At 43.2% G+C, this 12,368-nt stretch overlaps 1 pseudogene; it reads left to right on the top strand.

The window, feature by feature from the left end:
• Positions 1-334: 334 nt before the first annotated feature.
• Positions 335-12,368, top strand: part of LOC126022003 (fatty acyl-CoA reductase 2-like) — a 31,685-nt pseudogene continuing 19,651 nt past the window's right edge.

The raw sequence follows: 12,368 nt of genomic DNA, 5'->3' as shown, positions 1-12,368 counted from the left end.
GTGTAGGGACACAGCTGAAAGAGGGCCACTGCTGGAAGGAGAACACAGCTGTGAAGACAACTCACGCTGGGCTCAGGGAAGTCAAACTCTGGAGCTTCATGTTTTTCCCTGCAACTAAGCCACTGCCTAACACTCAAAACATTGCCTCTTCACCTGATTCCATTGAACAGTGATGGAGGTGTCTGTGATGGGGTTCCATGATGAGGGTGTCCATAACAGGGATGCCTATGATCAGTGTGCCCATTATGACATTCTGTGGTGTGATGGCCATTATCCTAACTGTTCTACTTTTCAGGATCTTCCTTTCAGAGCTCTGAGACCTGTGTGTGCAGTCATGTCCATGATCGCAAACCTTCTATGAAGGCAAGTCCATCCTCATCACTGGGGCCACCGGCTTCCTGGGCAAGGTGCTTTTGGAGAAACTTCTGCGCACGAGCCCCCAATCTTAGGGTCATCTACATCCTGGTGAGGCCTAAGGCTGGCCAGACTCTACAGCAGAGGGTGGACCAGATGCTCAGCTGTAAGGTGGGTGTGTGGCCAGACAAAGCTGGGGATGATCTCCTGCTTTTCCCAGGATCCCTGAAGGCAAGTGTGCACAACTACAAGATGGATGGGACAGCACTGGCACCTAATGTCTCTATGCCAATGATACACTCTATTGAGAACTCAGTGATAAGTTTTCAGGGAACTCTCCAGACATGACCTGAAACCCAAGTTTATTCCACCGATTCTCAAGTTTTATCCAAATTGGAGGTGATCACTCCAAACACACATACACACTCCTGTAAATGAGTCTGGTGAAGTCTGGATCCCAGGGAAGTAGAGAGCTGACTGATTCAAAAACCATCCAGGAACCATTTTGGAAGAACAACAACTTTATTATAGGTAGGAAAGGATATTTATATGTTTCAGCCAGTCAGGTTAAGTGGAAAACGGAAAAAGGAGAAAAACAGGATCCAATCAGCTTAGAAGAAAAATAGAATAATTGCTCTGTTCAAGTGAAAAACAAGATGTGTACTCTGTTTAAAGAGAAAAGAGCATCGTCTCTATTTAAAGAGGAAAAAAGAGATGTTTGCTCTATCTAGGGAGGAAATCAGGATGCTTTCTCTGTCTAGGGAGAAAAACAAGATGTTTGCTCTGTTAGGTTCTGTATTTTAGCTACATCTCCCCATTTTCTGTTTTCTAAACACAAACATTTGAGATGGGATCTATAGGTTGTGATTTCTGTATGTACTACTGTTCTTCACAAGAGGCAGGATCCCGGAATCAGTAGTACCAGGGCTGCCAACAGCATGGATGAGTGGAACTATTAAACCAGAACAGTGCATTTTTCAAAGTGATAAAAAGTGGCTGTTATTTTGCATAGGTTCAGAAAATCTGGAATTAAACCTCTTGATCTCTATATGGATTAGAACACAGTGTTCTTTCTAAGAAAGCATTTGGTCATATCTTTTAGATGCAGGTTTTAGACTAGTCTTTAGTTTGCCTAATCTCAGACAGTCCTTCTTAGTCTTATAGAAAGTAAAATCTCCATTTCCCTCTTTTTATCTTGTTAGTGACTGTCATTGTAAGACATTACCCTAGGCTCTCTCATGTTTCTCATTATTTCCAGGGTGGCACAAAGTCTGCCTATTCAGAGGTAAAGCCATCCAAAGAATCAGCAGAGTCAGCTAGAAGCTTAGTGCTACCAAACCTCTAATCTACAGTGATTGGAGTGGCTGGGCCTAACAAAAATGAGGAGGAGCTGGGTAATGTGCTCTCCCTTTATTAATAAGAGAAGCTATTAACTCCAAATTTGGCATGCAGGTGTGAGGCTGTTGCATTAATAGAGCCATTCCAGTAGGCCCAATAACCTCGAAAGTCTCTCTCTGTCTGGCACAGCTAGGACTGCTTGTTGTCACTAGAAGCCACTCCTATGGTATGGGTGTTGGGATACTATGCAGTGTGGGAGTGAGAGTTAGGATCTCCACCCCACCAGGGCTTCAGAAAACTAAAGATTAAATGAGGTCCATTTTGACCTTCCTATGCTATGCTCAGTTCTGTATCCCACTGAACTTGTGGTTCATCACATTGCTGATTTTCTGTCCCATCTCTAACGTCAAGATATCTAGATAAATACAATATCCAGGACTTGCAGTTTATGGTCTTATATGCTGTTCCTATAAAATAGTGTAACCTGAGGTCACATTGTGTTCTGTAAATCTGATTATACTGTCTCTTTTCTCCATGAAACACTGGTTATGCCAAGTATGTCCTCACTCTGGGCTGTTGACTGTCAACTGCTACTTATCAGAAACTGCTGCTCATGGCCTCCCAGTCATGTGCCTGTTAATGTGGTCCGTCCTAGGCTAGCATGGGTAAGGCAAATGCCTTACCATTTATGGGAGTTATTTCTTTTGTTGTTGTTGTTGTTTTTGCTTTTGGGCCACACCCGGCGGTGCTCCAGGGGTTACTCCTAGCTATCTCTCTGAAATAGCTCTCTGGCAGGCACAGGGGGACCAAATGGGACACCGGGAATTAGAACCAACCACCTTGGTCCTGGAATCGGCTGCTTGCCCAAGGCCAAAATGCCACTGTTGCTATCCTTCTAGGGCCCCTGGGAGTTATTTCTTAACACAGACAGGAGATAGCCTTGATCACTGATAATTATGGTCCCTAAATCCTAAAATAAAAATAAATTTCTTTGAAATTTGATATATGTTCATATTATATGACATTGCTGACATAAATAAATCCCAGAGTGATGTGTCTTGCTCCGAAACATTTATGCTGGGAAGATGGTCCATCATTGGTAGTTCTCTAGCTAAACCCTTTCCCTGATCGCCCCTTGAAATCAGATTCATGAAAGAGTGTTGCCAGGATTATCTAGTCCCACGAATGGACACAACCAGCCAGGGATGGCTTGCTGGTCTCTGACAGTCACTTCTTCAGACTGCAAAGCCTTGTCATGGGCCTCTGTACTCCCAGGCCATATCATTTCAGGACTGAGTATTAACAGGAGTGTTTCTTCCCTGCCTCCCTTCACAGCTCCATCCAGCAAGCCCCGAAGGATAGTCCTCATGAAAACAGGTGTTTCTCAGGGAGCCCCAAAGTGAAAATGGGGAGAGTTGGAGCTAGAATAGAGCCTTCCAGTAGAGCTGGTCTCCATGAGCTTCCCATCTTGTCTGTTCCAGCTGTTTGATAACGTCAAAGAAGCGTATCCAAACATGCAGGAGAAGATCCGAGCCATCTATGCTGATCTCAGTCACCAGGACCTGGGCATTAGCAAGGAAGACATGCAGGAGCTTGCTGTCCAGCCACCAACCTCAATCTTCCACTGTTGCTGCCACTGTGCGCTTCAATGAGTCCCTGAGGTAGATGTTTCTGGGTTTAGGTGTTACTTGGAGCATCTGTAGCAGGGAGCATAGCCCCGGGGCTACCTTGAGCATGTGAACTAAAGGTTCAGTGCTCAGATTTCTGCATGTTTCTGTGAGCTCTAGCCTTTTGAGTATCATTCCACTCTTTTTTCTCTGTTTTTATAGTTTTTTAAAAGATATTCTTAGTGAAAAGAAACTTTCCCAAAATTCGTTCATCTCTTAGAAAGTATGTGTAGGGGGCCGGGAAGGTGGCGCTAGAGGTAAGGTGCCTGCCTTGCCTGCGCTAGCCTTGGATGGACTGCGGTTCGATCCCCTGGTGTCCCATATGGTCCCCCAAGCCAGGAGCAACTTCTGAGCGCATAGCCAGGAGTAACCCCTGAGCGTTACCGGGTGTGGCCCAAAAACCAAAAAAAAAAAAAAAAAAAGAAAGTATGTGTAGGTATGACCATTTATTTTTATTTATTTAGTTTTTGGTTTTGGGGTTACTCCCCAAGGGTTCAGGGGTTACTCTTGGCTCCATGCTCAAAAATAACCCCTGGCAGGCACAGGGGATCATATGGGATGCCAGGATTTGAACCATTGTCCTTCTGTATAAAACGCCTTACCTCCATGCTATCTCTCTGGCCTCGACCATTTATTTTTTTGTAAATATACTTATTTAACCACCAGGATTACAAACCTGTTAGTAGTTGGGCTTCAGTTATAAAAAAAAAAAAAAGAACGCCCCTTTCACCATTGCAACCTTCCCACCATCAATGCACCCAACTCCCTCCTCACCCACCCAATGCCTGTATTCAAACAGGTTTTCTACTTCTCTCACTCACTACCTTTGTAATTATAATTATTGGTGGAGTTATTTCTCTAACTGCACTCACAACTCTTTATGGTAAGCTTCATATCATGGGCCAGTCCTTCCAACCTTCATCTCTTGTCTCCCTGTATTATTACTGTGATGTCTTTTATTTTTTCTTAAAACCATAGATTGAGTGAGACTATTTTATATCTCTCTTCCTCTGATATATGTAGAAAAACAGCCCTTACGATGGGCTTGGATGGTGGTGATGGAGTGTCCTTGTCCTTAGGACCCCAGCCACATGGCTCCTTCCCCCATTAACCGGCAGGTTATTATCTTCAGGTGGTTACAGTGTTTAATCAGACGCACTCAGACAGGCTTCATGAGAGAAAACATCTTTATTGCCCTGGCCAACATCTGTGTGGCCTATATTATAAATCTATTTCAGGCAAATGCCTTAGCTTGCCCTGCATCTTAACTTCTTTCAGCCAGTCTTCCCTCTGACCTCCATGCTGGCAAAGGACCTTAATCTTTCCAGTCAATGCCTTATCTACCCTTTCCAAGACCCCTCTAGGAATGGGCGGGTCTTGCAGGTAAGATCAAATTACCCAGAAGAATGGGGGATGGGGCTTCAATATATTTTCACTCAGCATAATAGCTTCCATGCACATCCATGTATAGGAAATTTTATGACTTCAATTTTTCCTGATGGCTGCATAGAATTTCATTCTGTATAGTGTACCTACAGTTTCTTTAGGCCATTCATCTTGTTGTTGGGCTTCTGGGTTGTTTCCGGATTCTGGGTATTGTAAATAGCACTCCAATGAATATGGGTGTGACCATTTTAACATTAAGGAGATTATAATTCCAACCTTTCTCAGTTCATAAGAAAGAAGTTTGTGTTTAATTTACCCATTAAATTAAACACAAGCATATACTCAATGTTTCACCTCATTGGAAATAGCTTTAGACCACTAGATTCCACTTCTGAATTTTTTTCATTGATAGTTAATGTCCTACTCTGGTTTATTTATTTTGAGTTCTTCTGTTTTTGTTCTTCTTCTTCTTCTTCTTCTTATTATTATTATTATTATTATCATTATTATTATTATTATTATTAATTTTTTTAGTCTTAGATTAAACCCAATGGCCCAGTAAATTCAAGACTTGCACCTGGCTCTGTGCTCAGAGATCACTCCTAGCAGGGATCAAGGGACAATATAACATCATCTATGTGCAAGACAAGCACCCTACCCACTGTAATATTTCTTCAGCTCCAGTGCACTAACTTGTAATGTCCACCTGGAATTTCATTCCATCCCAGGCCAATTCTGTACTGGGGGAATTTCCAAATTGTCACTGTTTACCACTGTGATGGTTGTGCTCAACTCAAACTTCAGGGCATTTGTCTTTCTGGATCTGGTGGCCTTTGCTGTAGGAAGCTTCAGAAAGTAGCTATGAGGGACGAACTGAGAATACTGAGCTTTTGTTTAACTTGTAATGCTAAGTAGCCATCCATGCACAGGGCATCTGCTAATCCTACCTCTACCTATGGATCTCAATTCTAACACCTACAACTAAATTATCTTACTTGACTTTCATTCAAAATTTAAGACTACTGCAAAGCTACATGCTGCGGACGTATTGCATCCACAGGCAAAACCTTAGTGGGTTAGATAAATTCCCACTAGGAATAAGCGGGAAATACGAAGTGGATGAATATGAAATAATGATACCACACGCAATAAGTGTGGGTCAACACATCTCTGGCAAGAGTGCGACAATTTAATCTTAGGCAAAGGAGTATTTAAAGGGAAAAGAGAGGCAGTTGTAACATGAAAGGAATGCAATGTACATTATTTGATTTTAGAACAAATACACATAACTTTAGGTGGTCTGTAATCTTAGTATAGAATAGGTTTCAGTTATAAGATAAAAGGAAGACTAAATTCTTACATATAAAAGAAGTTTCCTGGCCCTAGGTGTTATTAGGTGTTATTTTTGATGTAAATTAAGGGATAGCAGGAATCCTGGTTTACTCCTGATAACAAATATTCTTGACCTGAGGAAAATAGTATTCTAGCTAGGGGCTAAGACCCACTTCCTATGATCTGATAATAGGAAGAGAATAACACTAAAGAAAGGGATACAATAAGTAAACCTAGTGAAATAATCTAGTTTTACACTGACCAAACCTGTTTGCAAGCAGGTAATCAAAGTGACAGAGTTTCCTAAGACAGAAATCATTATGCTTTGAAGCTCAAATGTAGCTGGTGAGCTTTGAGTTGCAAATATACCAAACCAGCAGGGAACTTCTGGCAGTATTGCTTTGGTATTGAAATTCCTTTGTGAGTGCAGTATAGCTAAAGCCGAATATCTGTAGTAAGCAGAAATGAATTAAAGGGAAAAATGTTGAGCCACTACCATGTAGGAAGTATGACAGAAATATCGCCAGTGATCCACGCAAAGGATCAATGATAGACCTCTAAACGGGCCTTCTGGCAGATATTTCTTGGGAGGAAAAATTAAGCACTGCACCAGGAAGGCAAAAGCCACGTCTGGTGCGTGCCCCCTATGTGGGGGGTGACAGCTACACATGTAAAATTTACCATAGGCAGTACATTTTTGTTGTTGTTTTTGTTTTGGGGTCACACGATGGTGCTAAGGGGTTACTCCTGGCTCTGTGCTCAGAAATCGCTCCTGGTACACTCAGGGGATCATATGGGATGCCGGGAATCAAACCACCATCCATATTAGTTTGGCCATGTGCAAGGCAAACACCCTACCACTGTGCTATAGCTCTGGTCCTATAACATAACCAGTATATACCAATTCACACATCATTTTTAATTCAATTTGACTGGCTTTCTTGATTATGCCTATGCTTCTTGGTGAGACTTAAAGAATTTCACCAAGTTTGTTTTTGTGTTTTGTTTAGTTTGGTTTGGGGGCCACACCCGGGTTACTCCTGTCTATGCACTCAAAAATTGCCCCTCACTTGGGGAACCATATGGGATGCCAGGGGATTAAACTGTGGTCCATCCTGGGTTAGCCACATGCAAGGCAAACACCCTACCACTTGTGCCACTGCTCCAGCCCCGAGAATTTACCCAAGTTTTATAAAAAAAAAAAAAGATTATGAGTTAGAGTCAGAGTGACAAAGTACTTCTTGCCTTGTCTGTAACTAACATCAGTGTGGTCCAGCACTGCATATAATCCCTTATGCTCCACCAGAAGGGATTCCTGAACTCAGATCCATGAGTAAGCATTGATCACTGTCAGGTGTGGCCCAAAAATCTCAAACATTTCTTTTTAGTTAAAACAAAACGTCTAAGTCTGGTTGGAATTATCTTCAGCATGCAGACGTTCATTCATTTTGTATTCAATGAATGAGTTAGCAAAGCTATAGTTTCTCTATCTGGTATGGTCAGGAGTCAAGTAATCTGCAGGCAATCAGTACAATGCCTGGTACAGACTAATCCTTGTGCCAAGTAAGTGCTTCCTGCATCTCTGCACCCAGCACCAAGGCAGAGTCTGGGGTCGTGAGTCAGCACTGGTGGTCGGAGCAGTCCCTGCCTTGTCTCTCCTGCAGAAATGCTGTGCAGCTTAACGTCACAGCCACACAGAAGCTCCTGCACATGGCCAGCCAGATGCCCAGTCTGGAGGCCTTTGTCCACATTTCCACTGCCTATTCCAACTGCAACCTCAAGCACATTGATGAGGTGGTGTACCCATGCCGCATGGAGCCCCAGCAAATCATCGCTTCCATGGAGTAAGTAAGCTGGGGAAACAGGGCCATTCTTGAGGCGTGAGTGAGGTCACAAGCCCTTGGAATAAGACTCAGAAAGTGCCTCATTAAAACTCGTTCCCTTTCATACTTGCATGACTGATGTGTGTGATACGAGAAGAGGGATGGGGTTTTTTGGTTTGTTTTGGGACCACACATGGTAATATTCAGGGCTTAATTCTGGTTCTGCACTCTGGAATCACTCCTGGTAGTGCTTGGGAGACCAGAGGGGATGCTGAAAAATAAATCTGGATCAGCTGTGCACAAGACAAGTTCCCTGTCTACTGTATTATCACTCTGGCCCCTTCTTATTGATCATTTTTTAAGCTGTGTGTAAAAGAAGGATGTGGCGAGCATGAGCACTCCTGAACACAACCGCCCAATCCTGAGCTCCTGCATGCTCATTCTGCAAGCTGAGGACACTCTTTACAGCCTGCCCCTTGTTAGAAGATGTTCCAATAGCTCTGTCACCTGTTATCAAATTTCCAAGATAAAGAAGGAAGCAGGTTGAAGATGCTGGTAATAAGCTGTCTCTTATATCTGAGGGTTTGCATCAAGGATACAGAGGAGCTTTCTGGAACTCAGATGTTGACTGCAAGCTGGAAAAAATTAGGTCCAATGTCCCTACAAAGGCACATAAAATCCTTGTGCAGGCCAGTTTCTCCTGGGACATATGACCTCTTCTGTGGCTCTTCTCAGAAAAGACTTTGGTTGTAGGTCCAGCACAGAGGTTGGGCCAGTCATCATTGCTATGGCCCCCAATATTTTCAGACTTGAATGATGTGGGACTAAGCTCAGTATATTGTCTGAGACTCAGCAAAGAACTGGAGACCAGGGAATCAGCATAGGATCTCAAAGTGGCTCAGCATAGGACCACAAAGAGACTAGGGTGCATGAGGCTTTTCCTGGAGGAGATCTGGTTTCTACCAAAAACAAATCAGCTGCTGAGCACAAACAGGCTCCCAAATAGTGCTCCTACACAATTCTACCTTCTCTTTCCCACCCAGAAAACCTGGGATCAGAGGATTTTAAAGAAATATAGGCCTCTATTCTGTTCCATTTGCAAAGCACAGGTGGATGTGAAGACCAGGGCAATGCCAAATGTTCTGGACCACACACAACTTTCTCTCCCCATACGAGGGAGATTCTCTGTAACAGTGCAGAGCCAAGTTCCTATCAGGAAACCAGATTGATTGCTCAACTATGTCCCAGAAGACAGTAGGAACAGCCAAGGGTTTTCTTTGTCTGCAAGAGTTTTCAGAGCTCTGTGCTGTAGACAAGGATTGAGTGCACAGCAAATCATGAAAGTACACCAGTATCTTCCAAATATGTCTTCTGGCTAATAAAGTGTAGCTAAGAAGCTGTGATTGGCAGGAATGTTGCTTATTTCTTATCAAAGTTGGATATTTTCAGCATAGCTCACATCTTTCTGAAGATATGGGGCTGATGACACAACCTTGCGTGATTCACACACATGCCTTCTTGGAAGCAGAGGTGCTTGACTATTGCACTGGTCAGTCCTTCTATTAGAGCACTGGTAGATCAGGTTTTTTGGACACTATTTTATTCCTTTGTTAGATTCCTGGTAAATCTCTCCTCTGTTATATCGCTGTGAGATCCCTTTGGTAGATCCCTCTTTAGGAACACTCTTAGATCCCTCTAGTAGATCATGAGTTCAAGCTACTTCAGAATCATCACTCCACTTGCCAGATTATTCACTGTATCCTTCAATTCTTGGAGTATCTTGGACAATTATTACCAATTGGTATAGTCACTAAAAAAAGTCTTCTAGATATGTGTCGTGTGTTGATTGGAACAGCTGCTTATCTACAAAAGTCTTTTGTGTGTGTTGAAGCACTAAATGGAGTTTTAGGAATTTAAAAGTGGATGTTGAAAGATGGTTTCCAGCTGAGCATGGGACAGCTGGGCTGTCCCTTCAGCTCTGTGCTCACAGCCCTTGCTGTAGGGTACTAGGTATCCCTGGAAAGGAAGGAATCATCTGCAGCTGCAATGTGCAGTTGAGCCTGTTGGCAAGGACTAAGTGGGATTTTCTGGGAAGCCAGGTTGTGTATGGTGTCATGGTGGGGAGCAGCCTTCTGTGTGCACAGTTTTGTGCATAAGTCCATGTTCCACCCTGAGCACCAAGAGCTCCCCAAAGACTGAATTCCAGGTCAGCATATGACAGGTTTGTGTGTCTGTCTGCTATCTGGTACACTAGAATTTGCTTTCATACCTGCAGGTGGTTAGATGATACCATTATTGATGAAATTACACCCAAGCTGCTCGGGGACCGGCCCAACACCTATACCTATACCAAGGCTCTAGCAGAGATGGTGGTGCAGGCAGAAGGTCAGAACCTCAACACAGCCATTGTCAGGCCCTCCATTGTGGGAGCCACTTGGCAGGAACCTTTCCCAGTAAGTATGCCCACACCACTATGCAAATTCCTCCCTGTGCCCACACTGAGACTGCTCCGAGTTCTACCCAGTCATTAACCCTAATTGTGAATGAAAATGAGAGCAATTCTCTGGGAGAACATCAGTCCTTTTAGCCAGAATAAACAAGATTCAAAAAATTCATCAAAGGTTAGTTTAAGAATAATGGTGTTTTTATTTTGCTTTGCTTTGCTTTTATTTTGGAATAACACTTGGCAGTGCTCAGGGTTTATTTCTGGTTCTGTACTCAATATAATTTCTGGAAAAACTTGAGAAAACAAACATTGGCCACATGCAAGGCAAGCTCTTTGCCAACAATAATAGTTGTTCTTAATTCTGTTTACCTCCATGTTTCATTTTGTAGTATTTTGGGGCTGGGTGGTGCCAGGGATAAAACCCAGGTTTTTTGGTCTGTGATCCCCCTCCTCTCCTCTTCTATATATTTTCAAGAAGGATGTAGAGTGCAATCAATTTTGATGAAGCTGTCTGTAATGTGTAGGATTAGGAATAATAATAAGTATTAGAAGCCCTGTGGCTCTCCCAGGCTCAATGAGAGCTGCCCTGTTCAGAGTGACCACAAGCACCCACTGTATTCTTTTCCCTGGCCAAACATCTAGGCTCCTGCAGATAAAGCCATGATTCACTCAGTGGGTCTACTTAGTAAATGATGCCCTCTAATGTGGCCCAACCATCTTCCCTCTGATATGCCCTTTTGGCTCTGTACCTCAGGGAACAACCATATGGTACAGCATAGGGTACATGTGTCTAGGACTGTTCATGCTCACCACATCAGTGCTTCTCAGTGGCAGGAAAGGTGCCATTTGTGCCCTTCAATATTGTGACATTCCCCATTGGAGCTAAACTAGCTGTAGGCATTGAGAAACAGTGGATGATCAGAACATTGATGGATCACAAAACACAGAGTTGTGCAATGTGACCAATGGCCCTCCTGGGGTGCAACACTGAACAGTTTCATGACACACAGGGTGCTGGTGGCACTAGGAATCCCATTGTCTTGGGGTTTGGGTTCAGCTTCTGCTTATTACTATTGTAGGGATGGGGAAGTCTAGACTGAGCTGTTCCAGATACCACCAGCTAATTGATACCTTCTCCTTTCAGGGTTGGTTGGATAACCTGAATGGACCCAACGCACTCATTGTTGCGGTAGGTATGCATGGGGTATGGGACAAGGTCCAGAATGCATAAAGGTTACTGGGCTATGTAATTCAGGTGGCTCATCCACTCCTATGAAGAGGCTTGACTGAGTGCAGCAACAGCAGCTGCAGAAACTGCTCTGGTAGACCATAGGTTTGATGCAGGCCCTTTTGTTTGTGGTTGAGTTTACTGCCAGGAAAACAAATCATGACTCAACTCCTGAATTTGAGAGTTGCAATTAGGGATATGGGTCCTGTGCCCTCCAAAACTCTATCCTTGTGTCACTCTGCCAACAGCCACTTGGGATGTCTCTTCCTGATGTCCAGAGTCAGCACAGGAAAGTAGCATTATAATTAAAATCAAAGCCATAAAGATTGTTCTTGTGGCAGAAATTTTATCATTCTCATATTCCCAGAGTCTAGTTCTTGATAGAGTTAAGAGAACTACCAATCGGGCTATTCAAATATGAATGCAGTTAGTTGAGTCTGCAGCCACAGCATCATGGTTTCTGTCCCAGATGTCCTTCAACTCTCCTCAGAGTTCTGTCCATGTGATTGTTGCTGTTTTCATATCATCACAAAGTGAACGTTTTTATTTCTTAATTTTTTTAAATCAAATCACAATGAGCTGCATTTACAAAGTTGTTCATGATATGTTTCATCATACAACATTCAACACCATCCCATAACCATTTTATATTTACTGCCATCAATGTCCCCGGTTTCCCTCATACCTCCCTCTCTCTGACACTATGGCAGTCCTCATCCTTGTCTTCCTCCATCTCATTATCTACCTTCTTCCTCTTTTTCTTCATCTTTTATCTTCTTCTATTTCTCCTTTTC

Source organism: Suncus etruscus, chromosome 11, assembly GCF_024139225.1.
Source record: "Suncus etruscus isolate mSunEtr1 chromosome 11, mSunEtr1.pri.cur, whole genome shotgun sequence".
NCBI lineage: Eukaryota > Metazoa > Chordata > Mammalia > Eulipotyphla > Soricidae > Suncus > Suncus etruscus.
This window is presented reverse-complemented; position numbering and strand designations above follow the sequence as displayed.